Genomic DNA, 21,329 nt, shown 5'->3' with positions numbered 1-21,329 from the left:
CTTGTCACAGAGGCCGTTCCCGGCCGTGCTTGCAAAACAGTGCCCACCTCACGCCCCATCTCCCATTCCCATTCTTTCTTGATGGATCTCTGCAGCACTCACCACCGCCTGACCCTCTTGTTTGTGTGTTTGTCGGCTCTCTGCCATCCCCATCCCTGTTGAGCCCCACACATGCAGAGATTTCTGTTGATTTTGCCCCCTGGTTGTATTCCGTGGAGCACAGGTAGGGACCTAGTAAATATCTCTTGAGTAGATGAGTAGATGGGTGTGTCTATTTTTTGAGATAACCTCCAGGCCCAGACTCAGACCCAGAGAGGTAAAGTCACTAGCTTAAGACCACCCAGCTACTAGCAGTTGTTGAGTCGGGAGCCATATTCTATTTTGTAATTCAAACCGGGATGGCCTCCCTGCTGGTAAAACAAACAAACAAAATCAAAACTAACTGGTGCCTACAGGACAGTGAGGACTCAGGCAAGGTTAAGTCACAGCCCCTTGGGGCAACTGTTCCCTGTACCTGCCCCAGCACCTCCGTTTGGTTGTACCCCAGCTTTTCTGAGTGCTGTTCACCAGGGAGTGTGAACTTGTCAAGAGAAGTCCGCCTGAGAGGCTTCCGCGGGGTGGTGGCCCAGGCCTGGAGCAGATGCAGCACCCGGAGTGAGCACGTGCCCCTTCCTCGAGGGCTGCCGAGTCCGGGTGAAGCAGGCTTGTGTGGAAGGCGTTGGGCACCTCGTGTGGGGCCCGTTTCCAGACTCAGCGGGAGCTTCTGACACTGCCCAGCTTCTCTCCTGGTTGTGCGGGACAGCTGCTGTTCTATGTCCCCCAAGCCCGAGACGGGGTGCAGGGGTCTTGAGGGCAGGAGATTGTCCCCGTTGTGTGGACCTCGTCCAAGTCGGCCTCTGGTAGGTTGTACTGTTCCCATTTTTAAGACAAGGCCCCTGAAGTTCAGGGAGGTGTAAATCCTGAGCCTGAGATTCAGGCCCGGGTCTGCGACGTCCCAAACATCTCACACCTCTGCTCTGCTTCTCCAATGCTGTTATATTTGGATTCTGATTCGTAAGCATTTATTGAGCCATAGCGTAGGCTGCGTGCTGTGCCTATTCGTGTTTCTTGTTTGCTTCTTACGGTGCTTAAACTTTCCCCAAATGCGGACACTGTGCCTGGAAGAGGTGCATGAGAGGGGGGAGAGAGAGAGAGAGAGAGAGAGAGAGAGAGAGAGAGAGAGAGAGAGAGAGAGATCACTGCCTTTTGATTCTCTGCATTGTCGAACTGGGCTGTGGGGGACGGAGCCCAAGTGTTCTGGATCGGGATTTGAGCCCAGCCTCTTAACTGCTGTGTGATCCGTGTCCAGTAACCAGCCTCTCTGAGCCTCAGGTTCCATATTTGTAGAATGGAGCTAGTACCTTACTTGGAGGGGACACTGAGGATTTGAGATGTTAAATATAAAATACACAACACACTGCCTGATGCATAGTTGGGCCAGCAGTGAGTGGTGGCTGTTTTGCTGTTTTATTTGAGTTCATAGTGTTGTTCCTAAATGTTACTTCTTTGTTTGCCTTGTCTTTGTCCTTTGTCCTTCCTAAGGGTGAAGACCAGGTCTTACCCATCTTGGCATACCTACCTTCTTCTTCTTCTTTTTAAATTTAATTTGAGAGAGAGGGAGAGCCGGAGAGAGCGCACAAGCAGGCAGAGTTGCAGGCAGAGGGAGAGGGAGAAGCAGGCTCCTCACTGAGCAGGGAGCCCGATGCAGGGCTTGATCCCGGGACCCTGGGATCATGACCTGAGCCGAAGGCAGATACCTAACCGACTGACCTCCCCCCACCCCAGGCACCCCACATCCCCACCTTCTAACACAGTTCTTGGTACATGGTGGATGTATGCCCATTGCAGGGTGCATGCACGAATGGATGCAAGACCAAAGTAATGGGCCAGTGGTCTGTTGGGGCCACTTCTGGCCAATTGTCGAGGGACATGTTTCCTGGAGTCTTATCCCCGCTTGTCAGATCCAGGCCAGGACAACGGTATGGTGGTTCCATTGTTCCCAGATAACATTTCCTATCTTAACGTCTCCCTGGAGCCGCCCTCGGCCCCACCCTGCTCTCCTGGCCTATCACTGATCCCCACTTGGACCCTGACAGGTTCCATTCCAGCCTGCCCTGAAGAAAGCTTTCCTGTGGCCGGCACTGCTCTTTGTCTCCTCCCTACTCTCCATTACAACAGTCGTGGAAGGGGGCATTTTCTCTCTCTCTGGAACTTTCCATGTTGCCGGGATCACCCAGAAAATGTGAAATAAAAATGCTTTACAGTAGCCTGACCCTTCATAGTGTGACCTGTGTCTTCCTGCTTGCACCTCACAGACCCCTTGTCTGATTGGCAAGGCAGTTCTTATCCTTGGTCTGCCGTGGACAAAGCTGAAGACAAAAAGGATGGGGTTGCTAGTAACATCTCTGGTTAGCGAGAGACCCTAACTGGTTACCAGCTCTGTGCACCGAACCAAGGCTTTTTCCATTGCATGTCCCTACATGGTTGTATGTGTTGGTATTCCATGGCCTTGCTTATTTCCAGAAGAGTTTTGACAGCTCTGTCACAATCGTAGTGATCCAGGGCACTGTCATGTTTGCAAGCTCAGTGGGACATCCCAGGAAGAGGTAAGGTGCCCAGGCATTGCCCTGTGCGTGAGGAAGCAGCAACCTAGGGAGCCAGGTGCCTTCTGGAGATTACCCAACTCGGGGTGGCAGCACTTTCCAGAACATTGCCATGTTTCCTTTCCTTGTTCAGTTCAGCCCTTAGATCAGTTGTTCTCAAATTGGGTATAATGCTGGACTCACCTGAGGAATTTAAAAATCTCACTGCAGGAATTCTCCATACCTGCCTCCCCCCCGCCCCCCCGCCCCAACCCAAAGATTCTGTCTTCGGAGTGGGGCCTGGGCATTGAGGTTGTAACATCTCCCCAGATTAATCTTCGACACAACAGTGTTGAGAGCCACTGTCTTAGATGGCACCTGCTACCGGGATGCTGGGAAACTCATGAGAAGCCAGCAGTCCTCAAAGTCTATTTCAGACAAGAGCTCCAGCCCTCCTAAAGCAAACCTGGACTGAAACCTGCTCACCTTTGCTCAGATTCAGGGCAGCTCATGTCTCAGAAGAAACGACAGTGCTGAAAGAGGAAACCGGGGCGAAAGGGAAGATGGGAGCAGCTCCCCCCCCCCCAGTTGTCACATGTTGTGCCCCTGTCGTGGGCCAGACACTGGTGTGAGCGCCTTACATATATCAACTTTATCCAATTCACCATCCACATACTAGCACTAAGAGAAGACTCTGCTGCTGTTACCCCCATTTCACAGATGGGAAGACTGGACTAGATAAGCCACTTGCGCAACCTGATGGTGGCAGAGCTGGGATTTGAAGACAGATTGCTGGCTCTGGAGGCTACTGGTTTAACCACTATGTCTGTTGCTTTGCAGGATGACCTGGGAACCATGTACACTGGGTCCCCTGTGGCTGAGGGTCTCTTCATGGTGGTGATGAGGCATAGAGGTAATCTGTCACTCCACTGCTCAAGAGTCTCTATGACTCCCCATTGCATCTGTAGGGGAAAGTGAAACTTCTTAACATAGCATGAGGCCTATCCTTTACCGCCTGGCCACTGGCCGCTCTTTCACATTCCATGTCACACATGATGTTAAGACATCTGAAAGTCTCCTCCCCTTTCTCTGCTTGGTGACCCCCTACTCTTCAATACCTAGCTCAAATATCCTCTTCTCTAACTTGTGCGAGACTCAGTGCCTCCTTCCTCTTTGTTCCCAAAGCTCTTGGTCCCTCCCTCTATGACCACATGGATCACAGCCTTTCTCTCAGGACCTTCCAGTGGGTCTTGAATCCTTCAGGACGGGGAGGGGTCTGCTGTACTCATGTTTGTGCACCCCTCAGCATCCCCTGTGGTCTTCAGTGCATACCAACCTCTCCCAGGTAGGATGACCTCCTTTACCTTAGGTTCTTCTTCATTTCAGCCAGGGAGGTAAGTGTTCTTTATCTTCTGATTATCAGAGGGTTTTCTGTTTGTAATGGATGCTTTTCTTCAAGGTGCCTTGGGCTCCAAATTGCATAATTGATATTTACTGTGTTTTCCTAGGTTGTCAGGCTGTGATTTTAGCAGAGTCCTGAGCTCCTGTGGAGATTTGCCTCTCTCCAGCCTTGGGCTATCTGCATTTTTGAACATCTCAGGGCCCAGAAGGAAAAGAAGAATGCTGACCAGCTCTAGGAATGGCCTGAATGAAGAGAGGTTGGTGTCTTGCTTAGTGTTCACTTTGATTGCAGAATGAAGTCACCAGGGTCCAGAGGAGGAAGGGGCAGGAAGAGTAGGTTTTTGGCGACCAGAAGTGAAGTGTGTTTATTTCTTCATGTGCTTTTGTGGAAATGGCAGGAGTTGCTCATGCAGAGTAGTAAGGTCCTTTTAGCAGAGTCCCACCACGGCCTGAGGAGAGTGGGTGTGCAGGGAGCCACCAGCTTGTCAAGGCGCAGTACTGAGACTTTGCTGCCTGAGAAGGATAGGAAAAACCGAGTTTATAAGGCACTGGGTGAATTCTAGGAATTTTTCCTTGAGAAGCACATACACGTGTGCAGATGGTGTGAATAGCGCCCTCAGAAATGGCAAATGATAAGACGATTTATTTATTTTATTGACATCCGATGCCTCGTTTTTGATCAGATTACTGGATACGTAAAGAAGCAGGAGAGTATGACCCAGACTCGGGGGAAAAGGAAGTCAATAGTCAACAGAATAGAATTGAGCCAGTTGTGACTCACACTTGTGTGATCGATTGGTTTTTATTATTGTTAAACAGACTTTATTTTTTGGAGCAGTTGTAGGGTCTCAGAAAAATTGGGTAGAAGAGGCAGAGAGCTCTCATATCCACCCTGTCCCCATGTGCCTATCATCAGCATCCCACACCAGAGTGGGATGCTTGTTACAGTTGACAAATCTACACTGACGTCATTATCATCCAGAGTCCATAGTTTACCTTAGGATCCATTCCTGGTGTTGTACCTTCTATGACAAGTGTGCGACGGGTATCTACCATTGTAGTATCCTGTGCAAGCTCTGGCCTTCACCTGTCCGTGTGTCTTTATGAGACACAGTCTTTAAAGCCCCTCAGTTCGGGATTGGTTGATTAAATCATGATGTGTCCTGAAATGATACACTATGCAGCTGTTAAAAAGAATGAGTGGCTTGGGGCGCCTGGGGGGCTCAGTCGTTAAGCGTCTGCCTTCGGCTCAGGTTACGGTCCCAGGGTCCTGGGATCGAGCCCCGCATCGGGCTCCCTGCTCGGCGGGAAGCCTGCTTCTCCCTCTCCCACTCCCCCTGCTTGTGTTCCCTCTCTCGCTGTGTCTCTCTGTCAAATAAATAAATAAAATCTTAAAAAAAAGAAAAAAAGAATGAGTGGCTTTATGAAGTAACGTGGAACCATCTTAAAGTGATACTAACTTTCAAAAAGCACCATCAGCCTTAACAGTGTTGCTGAAAGCAAGGGGGGCATGGAAGAGTGTAGAGTGCTCTCCCCAATGAGCCGCCTATCCTTACTGCACCCACACTTAGCACGTCTGTCGCTCCTGCCTGTCCCCTGACCGGGACCCCCCTCCCGCCCCCCCACTCTCTCCCTTGAATTTCTGTGCCCTGCCAGGCTTCCTCCTCATTCCAGGTTGTAGAGACCCGGCGATGGGGAGAGGCTTGCCGTGGACCTTTGAGACGGTGTTGAGTAGCTGACCCTGTCAGTTAAGTTGGGCACGTCGGACCCCGCTGATTAATTTAGTCCCAGGAGCCAGGTGACCCAGCAGCCGCACGCTGGTGAGTCAGGCCTGATGGGGTCCTAGCCTGAGCTCTTGCTTGGCTCCCTGTGTGACCTTGGCCAGGTTACTTAGCCTTGCTGAATCTCAATTTCCTGATCTGTTAAAAGGAGGCTGAAAATGCTTCTCTTGAGGTTGTCTTGAGGATTAGCTGTGATAGCTAGCGTAAGTGAAAGTGCCCTTTGAGGGAAGACCAGGGGAAAGTGTTTATCCTGTAGGGAGGAGAGCGAGGAGGGCCCCCTGTCGTCCTCAGGTGCCCCAGCCTTCCCCTTGAAAATCCCCATGCAAGTCAGAGAGGTTATAATTTGGCTCCTTCCTCTTTTATTCGGTGTACTTCTCTCGGCCGCCCAGGGCTTTCAGCTTAAGCAAATAAATTATCCTGCTCTGCTGGGCTCTGTGTTCTGTAGCCAGCCATATGTTTGAGCTTGATAGAGATTCTTATCGGGCGGGTAGTATTACCCAGCAAGGGATGACATTTCTTATCAGAGGCCCTGAGGAATCAGAGATAGGAGCCCTTTCTTTTTACCGGCAGCTAGGCCTCAGTGTGCGGGGCTGGCAGGCAGGCTGGGGGCGGGCCAGGGCGTGGGGTGGGCATCGGCTGGCCCCCATCTCTTCCACGAGACAACCAGCCGCGCCCAGCCTTCCCCGGCTGCGTTGGAAGCAGGCCCTTGGGAGATTTTTGCATGTGATCGAGAGGGGGCAGGGCAGGGGGTGTGAATGCGGAAGGAAGAAGGGGATGTGAAGATGCTGGATCAGTTGGGGGTGGAGGCAGAGTGCTGGCACGTGTGGGGCCTTACCCTTGACGGAGAGCCAGGTGGCCTCCTGCTGCAGAGCGCAGGCCTGGGGCCTCTGCCCCATGGTTCTGCAGAGGGGAGGCAGCTCAGGCCCAAGTACCCACCACAGTCTTGGCTGTGGGAGTGGCGAGGTGCTGGGTGATCTCCCTGTCCCCCTCCAGATTTCCCCCCGCCCCCCGCAACCCCTGTCCTCCACCCTGTCCTGTGACGGGGAGGCTGTCCTGTGTGGGTGCCATAGGATGGATGCCGCACTGGGCTCCTGGGCCCTCTGGCTTCTGTTGGGGAGGTGGGGCGGGTGGGCAGGAAGTGAGGAAGGTCAGGGTATTCATTCGCCGCCTCCTGCTGGGTCCCAGATGGATACAGGCCAGGTCTACACCAAGGGCCTTGCGTCTGATCCCTGATTCTGGCGAGTACTCACCGTGTGATACTTGCCTCTTGTGCCTGGGTTTCTACCCATAGCATGGGGAGACACTGCCTTTCTTGCTGCCTCTGGCCGCTTACCTTCGGATCTCCGTGATTTCTGTGCCTCTCTTTTGCCCTGATATCTGGAGGAAGGGGCACTGCGGGGTCCCCGAGGGCCCGAGTTCAGAGCTCACTGCAGATAGGAGCTCCAGGGTGGGTAGAAGAGGTCAGAGGTGACCACATGATTTGGGGACTGCAGCCTCTGTTTCGGACACATGTGCATAACTCTTCCCCTCCCGATTTTTGGGAAGTCCTGCCCGCTGCAGCCCTGCTCTGCAGTCGTAATCTTGCCATCATCAGAAAGGGAAGGAGAAGTGGTTTCTCCCTCTCCCTGGACCCTTTCCAGCCAGCAGTCCTGCCCCTGCTTCGCTTCCTTCCTGTTGGCCCCAAGTCCTGCTTCCTTCCGTCTCTCCCCCGCCTCTCCAGTTCCACCCTTTGGGGGGTCCTGCTGAGGTTCCAGTCTCTCTCCTCACCTCCTGATGGCCAGGTCCAGATTCGGAAAGCACAGCTCTGCCCTTGTCCCTCCGATCAAAGACGGTCAGACCTCCTAGCATCTCTTAAAGCCCACCTCAGTGTCACGCCACCCTGTGATTCCATGCTCGTCACCTCATGACAGACGCCTCTCATGCGGGCTTCATTTCTGTCTTTTGAACCAACCACTATCTTTCTTTGACTTTTGTACCTGATCCTGTCATGCTTCCTCCTGAGGGGACCACAGACAGGGCTGGGCTCGTCCCCAGCTCTACCCACTCCTGGCTCTATGATGGTGGGCAAGTCACTAAGCCAGGCTGCACCTCAGTGTCCTCAACTGTGACGTGGGCTGTGAGCTCCGGCTCCAGGGTTCTTCGGGGAAGAGTCTCTCTGGGGCTTGCCCAGTGACAGGTGTTCAGTGAGTGAGGGGGGGGTCCCCTCTCTCTAACTGGCTGCCTCTCAGATTACCCAAACCCTGCCTCTGCTCAATTTCCATTCCATCGTTTGCTCTCCCTCTGGGCTCTTCTGCCTGGAAGTCAACTTCCTCCATTGGAAAGACTCCGTCTGAGTGTCTCCTGTCGGGACAGTCGGAATAGACCTTGTCTCTTTCTGCCTGTGTCTGACTTCCCAGCCTGCTCCTCTAGGGCATCGGCTACAGTACGTCGTGGTTCTCAGCTTGGCCCTTGATTCGGTGACTGAGTAGTTGACTCCAAGGGAATGGAGGAGAGTCATTTGTTCTTTCGTACTACATTTGACTGCACGTCTTGTAGTCGGTCTGTGCTGGGCACTGGAGTTGGAAGGAGGCGTAAAACAGGGACTGTCCTTACGGAGCCTGTCCTCCAGTGAGAAGGTTGCCCTATCGAGAGTCTGTGCCAGGCACGGACTGCAGACCTGGTGGGACATGGTCCCTCCCCATGGGCAGCTCAGAACAGGGTGTGGGTTGGGGGGTGTGGGAGGAGTTCCATGCCCAAAGAGAGGATGCCCCCCTTCAGGCGGATGCCCCTGTCCCCTCACATCAGAGCACGGCGTCCCCTCTCGAGATGCCACGAGTGGCCTCGTCAGGATGGAGCATATCCAATCTGCAGATGCTCCCCACCATGGCCTCCCTTCCCACGGAGGGGGTCAGCTCCAAGGTCAGCAGCACCTTTCATCATGGACCTGGCACAGGCCTTGTTAAGTGAACTCCTCTAAGAAGGGTGTTCTAGAACGATCCAATCTGGCTGATCATGATGGTGCCTTGAGTACTCATGAAAGCTTGTCCCTGGCCAGGGCAGGGGGAGGGAGCCAGCCAGCTGACAGTCCTGGCTGACTTGCGGTTTCTCTCCTCGTGAGCCTCCAGCATCTGGGGTTTCAGTTGAGTTTATTTTCCATCTACCACCAGCCCTCCTACCCAAATTATCCTTATCTCCCCCATAGCTCATGGCAGGAGCTTCCAAATTCGACTCCCTGGATCCATCCTTGCCCCCTGCAGTCCCATCTGCACTCGGGAGCCAGCACGATCTTTACAAAATGTGAATCAAATTCTGTCTGCCCTACCAAACATACCAAGGATTTCCCATTTCTGTTCTTGGGATAAAACCCCAAATTTCCCACTGGGCTTTGCATGAATTGGCATGGATATCTCTCCTCACTCACTCTTCTTCAGCTACACTGACCTCCACTGAGTGATATACCCCATTCCTGTCCACCTCAGGGCCTTTGCACATGCTATGTCTCTGCTTGGAGTGCTCGTTCTCTCCATTTTTGCATGGTGCGTGCTTTCTCGCCCTTCACTCCTGTAGTGTCCTCCCACTGTTCTTTGCTTTTCCTCCCTAGCCGGGTCTATCCTGGCACATTTATTTGTGTTTATTTCACGTCTGTTTTCCTTCATGAGACTGCACTCCTGTAAGGGCAAAGACGAGGTCCATTTCATCTACCACAGTAAGAACAATGAAAGCTAGTGCTTTGATCACACTGACCATGTGCCAGGCACGGTTCCAAGTGTGGAGTTTACCCAACCACTTAATCCTCCTGAGACCCTATTGAGACATAGGTGCTGCCATTGCCTTCGTTTTACAGACGAATAAACCAAGGCACAAGAGAGGTTAAGTAATGTGGCCCAGCTGCCCCATCCATTAGATGTTAAAGCCAGAACTTAAAACCACACCGTGGCCCACACCAGGGTCCATGCTCTTAACCCCTCTGGCAGAGCCTACTACTAGCGCTTCCCCAGAGGGCATGCTCCGTGAATGGGTGGTGCATGAATCAAAGGGCCACTGTCCCCTCTCTCAGGGAGGTCCTCGCTGCAGCTTCTGTACTGGGTCCAGGGCTTGTGGCACGGTCAGGAGGAGGGGGCCTGAAATGAGCCCAGAAAACCTGGACTGCAGTCAGGGTCCCTCTGTATTCACTAACCGGTGACTGTGGAAAGCCCTTCACTTCACTGAGCCAGGATGTTTTTAGCTCTGGCGGGAGCAGGGCTGTTTGCCTTGCATGTCGGTGCAGGAGAATCCGGGAGGTTAGCGAGGGCTCATAGCGTGTACCCACAAAGTGTCCACTGCCCTTGCCTTCCTAGGGGGCTTCTCGTCTCTGGGGAGAGTGCCTCACACCCCCTTTCAGGTGGAAGTAGCTGGGGGGAGTAGCCCTGGCTGGGTGACAAGGATTAGGGACAGATACAGTTCCTGTAGGACACAGAGGGTGGTCCCCACGCCTCCTCTCATCCTTAGTATGCCCTTTCTGTAAAGTGGAGTGTTCGCTGACTTCAGTTGCAGGGCCAGGTGTGGTGGGCTTCTGGAGACGCCCCCCCCCCCCCCGCCCATGCCACAAGGTTGAAGCGCCCCCAAGAGCATCCTGAGTCTCGGGACATGATGGTGACGAGCTGCCACCTTTACCCTGTGACCCCAGATGCCCAGAAACATTGGTGTGGCTTTCTGATCCTTTGAACTGGTGCCTTCAAATAAAATTTCTCTGTAATGTTGAATTCTGAGCATCGCTTTGCTCGTTTCCTCTCTCCTGATCTCCCTCTCCTTCCTGCATCCTCTCTCCCGACTCAATGAATAGTCCCGCTCACTCCCTGCTTCCCCTCCTCCCACATTATATGGCTATCCCTTTCTGTCGGCATCTCTCACCGCCCCTTTACCTCGTTCTGGCCTTTAGATACACAGCTTTCAAAGGAACCCACATGCCGGCTTCTTGCAAACTGGTTTGCCGAGCAGCCGATCCAGCCCCGCCAAGGCAGGAGGAGAAGGACATTTGGTCCTGTGACAGCCATGGACAGCTGGCTCATCCTGGATGCTGGTCTCCCTGTGCACCTCATCCCTGGAAGGTGCTTTGGCCCCAGGCCTGGACCTGACAGCAGCGCCTTGCTGATGAGAGCAACAGCTCAGCCTGGCTGCACTTTTGATGGGCGACCTCTCGCAGAGTCTCCCTCTTCCTTCTGGAGATCACTGCAGGCCCCGCACCGCCCCGGAGGGCACCCCTTCCTGCCTCAGAGACTGTGACATTTAGACCCATGGTGTCCTAGCTCCCCCACTTAGTAGGTGTAGGTCCCTGACCCATGTTCGGAAGCCAGATCAGATTTTGATCCTGGCTCCATTATTGACTAGCAGTGGGATGCTGGATGAGACTCTGTGCTTGGTTTCCTCCTTTCCAAACTGGAATGCTGACAGTAGGGTCTTTCTGTGGTAGACGGAACTGTCAGTCCCAGTTCTTCCCACCCCCATCATCAAACTAACACGTGCACACTGGGACCGTGGCCTCCAGGTGAGCAGGTGCACTCCTCCCCGCGGTGAAGTCCATCTCGGCCACGCGACTTGTTTTGGTCCATGGGGTGTTAACAGCATGACGGGAGTGGAAGGCGCAAATTGGACGAGATTGGGCTGCTTTGCTTGCCTACCTTTTGTGGTGACAACATGCCCCGAACAGCCTCCAGTCTGCAGAGGAGAAGAGACACGGAGCAGATTCCGAATTCACACCTCGTGTGGAGCTGAGCTTGGACATGCCTTCCCGGTACCAGCCGGCCCCTAGCTGCTAGCAGACAAGTGAGTGAGAGGTGAGTGCTTGTTGTCATTTGCCCGGAGTTGGGGTGTTTTGTTACACGGCATTCCTGCTGCCGTAGTGGTACCGTTACATCGCTTCATAGGGTTATTTTAAGAACTTTAGTTAACGGAGTGAGTCGGTTCACGTATTCGGTTTCCTTTGCTGCTGTAACAAATTACCACCAACTCAGTGTCTTCAAGCAACACGGTGTATTATCTTACAATTCCGTAGGTGAGAAGTCCAACATGGGTCTCACTGGGTTAAAATCAAGGAACACAGGGCTGCCTCCTCCTCACGGCTCCAGGGGAGAAGTGTTTTCTTGCTGCTCCCAGCTTCTAGAAGTCCCTGCATTCATTCCCTGGCTAGTGGCCCCTTCCTCCGTCCTCAGAGCCAGCAACCTAACACCTGTCTGTGCCTTTCTTCCATAGTCACGTCCAACTCTGACTGATTCTGCCTTCTGCCTCCCTCTCCCATTTTTGGATGCTTCTGATTATATTGGGCCCACAGGAATAAACCAGGATAATCTTTCTATTTTAACATTTGTACGTATTCACTTTCTTCTCATCTGCCACTTGAATTTGCCTTTGCCATGCCACCTAAATTGTCATAGGCCTCAGGGATTAGGGCGTGGGCCTCCACAGGTGCTGGTTACTCTGCAAACCACTGCACGTCAGGCATTTAGAACGGGGCTTTGCGTACACCAAGTATTTCATATCCACTGGTTCAATTGTTGGCCTTAGCGTTCCCATTCATGAGATGAGATGAGAGGTGGTCCCATCTGACGTCCACACGGGCTCCTCAGACAGGCTTTGTTGTGCTGGACCTGGAGAAATACTCCATCCCTTGGTCCTAGATGGACTGGAGACGGGGGGTTTATGAGACAGGAAGGGGGGTGAGGTCAGTTTCCTAACTGGCTTTGGAGCAACCCAGCGGTTCTTCAGGATGATGCTAAGGCTTCTGATTAATTATCACAGCAAGTCTCCTGCTGTCCTCACTGCCCGTCAGCCTCGCCCCCCCAGCTCGGGCCTGGCTAAGTGACCAGGCGTGCCCACCTGGTTCCGTCCTTGCACTTGGCAGGTCCTTCTGATCTTCCCACATATGATGGATTGCAGGGAAAAAGAAACTTCCTGGCCTGCCTGATACCAACTTGAAGGAAGTAGCTGGCTTTGGTGGGGACAAGGAAACAGACCCCCAATGACAGCGATAACCTCTCACCAGACTTCTCCATTAATGGAGGAGCTGCTGAGAGGCTGTGGGACACGTTGGAGGTGTCGGCTGCGTGTGAGTTCCTACAAAAGGGGAGTTAGAATTCAGTGTGTGAGAACAGAGTGGGAACAGTGTGGGACTAACCAATGGGGAGAGAAGCCCAGGTCTGGGGGTTCCTGGGTTTTGGAGGTTCCATCAGTGACTTACTGTATGGCCACCAGAAAGATGATGTGCTCTGTCCCACAGTGTCTTTGTGGTGGCAAAGTGGCATTCACTGGGCTTCCCCCCGTCAAAAGTAGATGTTATGCAATGACCTGTGTGGGATCCGAAGCCACAGAGAGTCCTGGAAAGAACTGGACCATACTTTGGACATCACCAAGCTTGCTTGGGGACATGGGGCCCAGAGAGGTGACGTATGATCCACGGTCACGCAGCTGTTTGGGAGTAAAGCCAGGTCCTAGAACCAACCTCAGGTCCTTCCCTCCTTTTCCAGTAGGCATTCCATGCTGCCATCTTTGTTTCTGTCACCTGGTGATGGAAGTACCTGCGATCTATTTCAGGCCTGCCAGTTGCCCTTCTTCTTTAATTCCTCGGCGGCTTCAACATGGCCGGTAGCCTCTTGCTGCATCCTTGAGGCATCCCGCCGTTCCATGTGACAGACTCTGCCTGCAGGTCTCCTTTATGTCGCTAATTTTGTGCTCCGTGACAGTAAAGCATGACTGTGGGCCAGGAATGTGTGGTCCAGGTTTGCAGGGCGAAGAGGCACAGAGTAGGGGAAATACGGTGTGAGGGTTACTTTCATGTTTCAGCTCGGCTAGGCCGTGGTGTCTGCCTCTAAGTACGTGTACACACGCGTGCTGTGGGTTCTTTTCTCTGCAGAAATCTGACTAGTACCTGCAGTTAGGACGAGACAGATTTCAGTCCAAATCCAAGAACTGCCACCTCCTGGGGAAGCTTATTTGTTTACTTCACTGGGCTTCAGTTTCTTTGTGGGTAAGATGGAAACAATATTAATATGCGCTACGCCAGCAAGCAAAGATACAGACTAAACAGGACAATAAATGTATAGCACTTCCTAGGCTGCCTGGCACCATGCTCAACAAATAATTGCTTATTGTCAAATTTATACGTGTCTGCAAGCCCCATAGGTGCGTGAACCAGTTGTCTGTACAGCAAACCACCCCGCAGCCTAGTGGCTCAAAACCAGGACCGCTTATCCTTCTCATTTGCGTAGGGTGGCTGAGCCCTGCCAGGTGGATCTTGGGCTCTGCCTGGAGCCCGTGGGGCTGCGTTCCCCAGGGGAGCTCTGTGAGGCTTTCCGCACACAGCTGGGCCTCAGCTGGGATGACTGGGGTAGCAGCTGGGGCCTCTCCTTTTCTCTGAGATCTTGTCATCGTCGTCCAGCCCGATCTTCGCACCGTGGCGGCTGGATCCCCGCGGTGCCTCGTGTGAAGGCTGCCCAGCCTCCTGAGGGCAAGGCGCAGAGCTCCCACGACCTCGCTCCCTTCCCATTCTCCTTCTCAGGGGGTCACAGGTCGGCCCCGATTCGGGGGCAGGAGAAAGGGACCCCCGCGCGGGGTCGGGGCGGGGGGGACAACACGCGTGAACAGAAATGGGAGGAATTCTTGGCCATCCTCCCTGGACACAGCCAACCCCAGGGCACAAGTGGCTCGCAGAGGCGATGACTCTCGGCTTCGACCGTTTCACCTCGTGGGTTATCTGTTACCATCTAGTGAGCCCCGGCAGGGACTCTGGAGCCGGCCCGTCTTGTTTCTAGCCCCGTCTCTGCCGCAGAGCAGCTGTGTGACCTTAGGCGAGTTGCTTACTGGTTCCGTGTCTCAGGGTCCTCTTCAGGAAAATGGGGACAATATTAGTACTAAAGTAGAGCTGGTGTGAGGATATGCCTACGTGTATGTATGCAGGTGCATGTGTGAACGCACACCTACGTGTCTGTCTGTATTTGTGTGTATACACGTACACGTGAATGCACGCATCTGTGTGTGTGTATGAAATTTAGTACATTACTTTTTGTTTTTTAATTTTATTTATTTATATATTTGAGAACGAGAAAGAGCGAGAGAGCCCAGGGGGAGGAGCAGAGGGAGAGGGAGAAGCAGACTCCGCACTGAGCACAGAGCCTGATGCGGGGCTTGATCCCCTGACTCTACGATCATGATCTGAGCCGAAATCAAGAGTCAGACACTTAACCGACTGAGCCACCCGGGCACCCCGAGTACATCGCTTCCGAGGCTATTTCCCTGTGCATGTATGTTTGCAGCCTGCCTTGCCCTGGGCCCGGGTCGTGTTTTCCAGACAATTTTAAAGTTGGACGTGAGAGTTGGTGCCCAGCTGGAATCTGGACTGAGCCCTTGCCAGGCCCATGCCTGGTGCCTTCACCGCAGGAGCGGTTCCCTAGCCTGTCCTTGAGAAGTAGCAGAGTATCGGTGGGTCCTGGTGAAATACGGACCCTCCTCGGCCCCGTCCCAGTTGCTCTGGGGTGATCTGTCTGGGGACCACAGTGTGCCACTTCTGGAGGCTGGTCTCCCAGCTGCCACCTTCATTCTCTGATTAAGTCGCTTTCCTGTTCCCTTCCAGAAAAACCCGGTACATTCTACTCATACACAGTCAGGATCTCAGAGGGGGGCAAAGCACAGGGCTAGTTTCATATTTGGAGGTTCAGTCTAATTTAACTTTCCCACATCACCGAGAAAGACATGGTCTCCTTGCCTCACCTTTTCCAGGCTGAGCCAAGGTCAGGGTTAGCTCTGGGTGGCAGGACCACCCTGGGCCTCCATCCCTCCCTTCCATAATGAGCTGATTTTCCCCAAGGTACAGCTTCTGGGCAATGTGACCCCGTTGCTTTGTTCCCTGAGTCTTCCCACTAGGGGGAAAAAAAAACCCTGTCATTTATTGAACGTCTATGCTTTATACATATGTTGCTCTAGTTATTTTTATTTTTATTTTTTTTAATTTTTTTTTATTGTTATGTGTTGCTCTAGTTATTACCCTGCAGGAAAGATATTATTATCCCGAAGCTAGGAGATGATAAACAATTTACAAAAGGAGCCAGCATTTAAACCTTTGTCCACCTAACTGGAAAGCCTTTTCTCTTTCCTATACCAGAGGTGAGATATGTAGGATTTCTTTCCAAGGCCATAGGTCCTAAATCCTTCCCCCTAACGAATGTCAACAAAACTTTGCAGAGAGAGTGTTTCCAATGTAAAATGTACAGACTGTCCTCGGGGTTACAAACAGTGTGTTCCAGAAAGTCAGGCTCTGCCCTGGTGCTGGCTGAGTTGGAAAGGCACAGAAGGGGGAAGGCCGGCCACCCTGCTCACTGCCTTTCTCTGTGGAGTCTTTCCGTTGTAAACATGTTTTTTTCCCCATCCTTTGGCATCCATCGTGATTGAAATTCCAGGTTGTCAACCCTTGTAGAAAGGGGTTCAGATCTTGCGCTTTACCGGTCAAGCGGCTTTGTGGAGTATTGAACTCCTGTCTGGCCACTGGCTGTCCTTCATTTCTTTTCACAAAGCACTGAGTTATCTATTCCAGAAACATCGCCGAGTCCAAACACACAAGAGGAGGAAGCTACAAACACTTCAGTTGTCCTTCAGAGGTGACTAACTGAAAGGACCTCTTGTCTGTGCATATGCATCCTCATCATAGTATGGTAGTGCACCTGTTGGTTTGCACGGAGCTGTTTTACTAAATACACGATAGCTAGCCTTCCACGTTGGCATGCACACTTCTGCTCCCTCACCATTTGATTGCTGGGACACGCAGCTTCGCCGTTGTTCACACAGAAGTGGCAAAGGCTCTCCCGATTTTTCTTAAGTGTCTGGGGCACTTATGAATTCAACACTTGTACTGTTACAAACACTGCATCCGTGGATATTCTCATGGTTAAATCTTCGCAACTGTATTTTCCTATTTTATGAGGATATATTCCCATAAAATAGAATAGGCTGTTTCGCTTGCTGCAGGCCCTTTGGGAAGTTGGGACTGGTTTCTCCCTCCACCACCGCATCTGACACTGTCACGTCTCCGAGCCCTCCGCAACAGGGAGCCGGGGCGGACGTGCCTTTTCTAGCTGCTTCTCTTTGACACTTGGCACAGCACCAGACACATGGCCGCTGTTCCCAACCTACGTGTCCCTTCACCGGAGGACCTCCCTCGCCGTGGGCTGTGTAATACCCTTGTTCCTCCTTGCAGCCCCTGCTTTCTGTAACAAATGTCTCAAATTAATTAAATCATGATTTGTGGTGTTTGGAGCGGAGCCTGAGTGGGTCTGGTTCCCTGTTGTGTCCTGGCAGCGAGCACAGTAGTTTTTAACGGTCACAAGCAAGAGCTCACGATGGAAAGACCTGGATTTACGACAGCGCTGTCCCTCTAGCTGACCTAGGTCTTTGCTTTCTCATCTGCATGATCACGTTACCTGCCTCACGCAATCAAGGTGAAGTTTACGTGAGATGCGGTGCATGGAGGGTGCAGCACGCAGTGTAACACATGGCAGAGGCTCAGCTCTTGTTGCCTGGGGCCGTGGTTCAGGGGTGGTGTGTGCTTACTGTGTGCCAGGCTCTGTTCTAGGTGCTTTTTACGTCGGGGGGTGGCAAACTGCAGCACAGGGGCCAGATCTGGCCTGCCATCTTTTTTTGTACAGCCCATGAGCTACAAATGGCTTTTCCATTTCTAAACGGCTGACAAAAATAATCAAAAGAGGGATCATATTTTCTGACACATGAAAACTGTATGAAGTCGGACTTCATTTTGCTTAAATAAAGTTTTATTGGAACACAACATGCCGTTTCTTTTAGGTATTGTCTGTGGTGGCTTTGACGCTCTGATCGTGAAGATGAGGAGCTGGTGCAGAGATGGTATGGGCCCGCAGTGCCCTAAAATATTCACTGTCTGGCCCCTCAGTTTGCCGAGCCTCTTATGAACCCATCTGATCCTGCATAGGGCAGGCTGTTACTGCCTCTAGCCTCACTGTACACATGGGCAAGTGAGGTTAAGAAAGTGCCTGAAGTCATTCACAGCTTGCAGGTGGTAGAGCAGGGGTTTGGTTCCTGGAGCTGGGGCTCCTGATGGTTCCACCATAGGGCAGGTTCTTGGTCTTTGGCAGGTGAGGGACATGAGGCAGGAAGAGGTGAAGGCGTGCCTTCGTGAGTGGTAGAGTCGGGATTGAGAACCAGCCCCACTGAACCTCACAGTTCTTGACCTTTCTCTCATAATGAGCTCATACCTTCCCCACCCACCACCATCTTCTGGTGTCACCTGCTAAACACACGACCAGACATACAGAGGCATTCAAGATGTCCCTAAAAATGTAGTCCCTTGAGAGCAGGCAGATAATACAACAAGACTAGATATGGTTATGTGCTTTCTACTAAATACAGACTTAGTAAATGTTGGTGGAATGAGTGAATCAATCTGGTGAATAGCTCCTGGACTCTTCAGAATTTAGGCTCTGGAGATAGGACAGGAACTCCTGGGAAATGCGGTAAGTGCCAGGACATTCTCACAGGAAGGAGACCTTCCTGGACCATAGTGGTGATGCTCCCCAGGTGGCATGGGGTCCTTGGGCTACAGTGCCAAACACTTCTGTCAAAATCCCGCTGGAGGAAAACTGCTGTCTTTCTCATGTATCCTAACTGGTTCCACTTGGGTTGATTCTGAATGTTTGGTTTCTGAAACAGCTTTGCTGAGATATAATTCACATATCATACAACTTACCAATCTTAGAGCATTTTGACCACCTCAGAAAGCAAATCTGTCCCCATCAGCTATCACCTTCCTCTCCCCCTTTTCCCTGCCCCTCCAGTCCTGAGCAAGCTAGAATTTCTGTCACAGTGGATTGGCCTATTCTGACGTTTCACACAAGTGGAATCATACAATATGTGGTCGTCTGCGACTGGCTTCTTTCACTTAGCATGACATTTTCAAGGTTCATCCACTTTGTAGCATGCTTCTGTACTTCATTCCTTTCTGTGCCTTAGTAATGTTCCATTGTGTGGATGGAGCACATTTCATTTGTTCTTTCATCGGTGGATGGACATTGGGTTGTTTCCAGTTTGGAGTTATTATGAGTAATGAATGCTTCTCTGAAGATTCCTGTACAAGGTTTTGAGTGGATGTGTGTTTGCCCTTCCTGGAGTATATATACCTAGGAGTGGAATGGCTGGGTCACGTGGTAACTCTCTCTGCAACCTTTTGAGGGACTGCCAGACTCTTTTCCAAAGCACCTACACTGGTTCTCATGCGCACTAGGAACCGCGTGTTCTTGCTCATCATTCTTGCCCGCCTTTACACATCACAAGATTCCATTTATATGAACTTTTGGAACACACACAATTAATGAATGGTGCTAGAAATCAGTACAGTGGTTTCCTCTTGGAGGAGGGCAGTGACGATTGGAAAAGGCACAGGGAACTTTCTGGGTGGGGGAAATGTTTTGTGTCTTGGTGGTTTAGTGTTTTTGGTATATGCATTTGTCAGAGCTCATCAAACTGGTCATTAAAGATCTGGACATTTCACTGTGTTAATTAAGCCTGAATCTTAAAAAATAAAAAACAACATACAAATGAAAAAAAGCATAGGTGGAGGGGGAAAAAGAAAAGAATGTAAGTTATCGCCAGGCATGACTTATCTCACCCACCTTCCCCTGGACAGAGGACCCGTACCTGGCAGGCAAGGCCAAGGGTGAGAGGCTTTTAATTGATGTGATTAACAGTGTCTCTATAGGGAGCCTCGTTAACACCGAAAGGGAGGAAAGGAGGTTATTTTTCACTCACCTAAGTAGAGGAAGACTGGAAGGGAGTCCTGGGGGGCGCTTGGAGGCCTGGTCCCTGCAGTGGGGCACGGGCAACGGGAGGGCCTGTGCCAGGCCCTTCTGAACAGTAGCGCTGCATTTCCCTTGGCATTAAGATAATTTTTGGGTGGGGGAGGGCATCATTTTTCCGGTTGTTGCAAAACCTATTCTCCATTTTCATCTATGGAGAGGAGAAAACCAACCTGAATTTTGGGGGGGTGCGGTGGAGTATGTTTTTCAAAGCCGCATCATCCACCAGAGCACAGATCTGTTTAGATAGAATACTCTTTAACCCTTCCTCAAATGCACTAGTGGCTGATGAACAGACAGTAACAGGAAACACACAAAAAAGAAGTGAAACATTTTATCTCCCCCTTAAACTCTTCAGAGAAATTTATGGATGGACATAAGCGCCCAGAGGATCAGGATTGGACAGACATGGTTAATTCCCCACGTTAAAAATCAGCAGAGTGAAATTTTTAATAAAGTTGCAAAAATTGTATCATTTTATTTGTAGGCTAGTTATATATATGTGTATGTATATGTACATACACATATAGAATAAAAGCCTAGACATACAAACGCCATTATTTCTTGGAGGATGTGATTATAATGTGATTTTTTTTCTATTGCTTATCTGTGATTTATTTTTTCCAATGACCGTTTATTGCTCGTGAATTCAACTGTTTGTTAAGGAGTTATTTTGGTTCTCACTGGTTGGAGAGGTCAGTTTCCTTAGGCTCGCCTCTCTGGAAAAGACTCTTCCCTCCCCACCCCCATGCTTCCTGGGTCTGAACTTGAAGGCAGCACTGCGTAAGTTTCGGACACGAACTTTAGTGTCAGCCAGTTCAGAGTTCGATCTTACTAGGATTGTGGGCAAATCTGTGTCTTGGTTTCGTCATCAGAAGAACGGAACTGATAATACTCTCCCCCATCGATCGAGCGGTGTGAAACATACATGGGAAACCCCCAGCACAGTACTTGGCCCTTTGCATCAGCTCACTACTCTTCCAGCCCCCTTTTAGCAGTGGTAACTTCCTGGTACCTTGGAATCTAGCCCTCGAGGGGTCCAAGTGACTCTTGATTGCCGAGCTCCAGCCCTCAAATCATTGCAGAAGCTCATATACACCTGCACACCATGCGTGGGGGGTGTGCGCACGTGTGTGCGCATGTGTGCGCTTGTGGGCGGGCTCTGTGTGTGTAGTGCGACATTAAACAGAACCTCCTTCCCTGTGGGTGAATTAGGACAGCTCACTACGGGGGCTAGGATTTGTCACAAACCAAAGGTAGAACTAGCTGCAGCAAACCTCTGGGTGACCATGCTATTTATGTTCCTTCCTGCAGCACGATTCCTGGCAGTGGTGGCCTCAGTCTGCAGACAGCCTGCCCAACACGTTGGAAACCTTCTCTTCTGCAGATCAGCCTAGAGAACGTAATCCCAGGTGGAGTGTCAATCATTTTTCCAGGGCCGGGGGGAGGGTTCAGCAGAGGGTGAGTCAGGGTTTTGCAAATTTATGTTTACGGTGGTGGAACACGCAGGGCACACATGGGCAAAAGCGATTTGCATTCATGCAAAACAGGAGCCACGTGCTGTCATTTGCGTCCCCTCCCCTTCCTTGGTCACCTCTACAACCCCCCTCTGGCTCCAGAATGCCAGCCCCAGCCCCTTTTCTCGGCTTCTTTTTCTGGCAGTGGTTTCAAACTTCCGTTTGCAAATGACCACCTGGGAAACT

General features: G+C 51.5%; 1 long non-coding RNA gene across 25 annotated transcripts in view; it reads left to right on the top strand.

Annotated features, from left to right (window-relative positions):
* Nucleotides 1-21,329, top strand: part of LOC114211185 (uncharacterized) — a 376,382-nt gene that overhangs the window by 194,883 nt on the left and 160,170 nt on the right. For 24 of the 25 annotated variants that reach the window (XR_015768071.1, XR_015768068.1, XR_015768063.1 and 21 more), the window contains 4 exons: nt 3,462-3,534; nt 4,130-4,279; nt 10,701-11,595; nt 20,941-21,038. This is a non-coding gene — a long non-coding RNA (uncharacterized LOC114211185). Of the gene's footprint in view, nt 1-3,461; nt 3,535-4,129; nt 4,280-5,696; nt 5,843-10,700; nt 11,596-20,940; nt 21,039-21,329 lie in introns of all 25 variants that reach the window. The other variant, XR_015768077.1, reaches the window with a different exon arrangement.

Source organism: Eumetopias jubatus, unplaced genomic scaffold (assembly GCF_037043125.1).
Source record: "Eumetopias jubatus isolate StellerSeaLion01/CBP00866 unplaced genomic scaffold, mEumJub1_p1.0 scaffold_4, whole genome shotgun sequence".
NCBI classification, from domain to species: Eukaryota; Metazoa; Chordata; class Mammalia; order Carnivora; family Otariidae; genus Eumetopias; species Eumetopias jubatus.
This window is presented reverse-complemented; position numbering and strand designations above follow the sequence as displayed.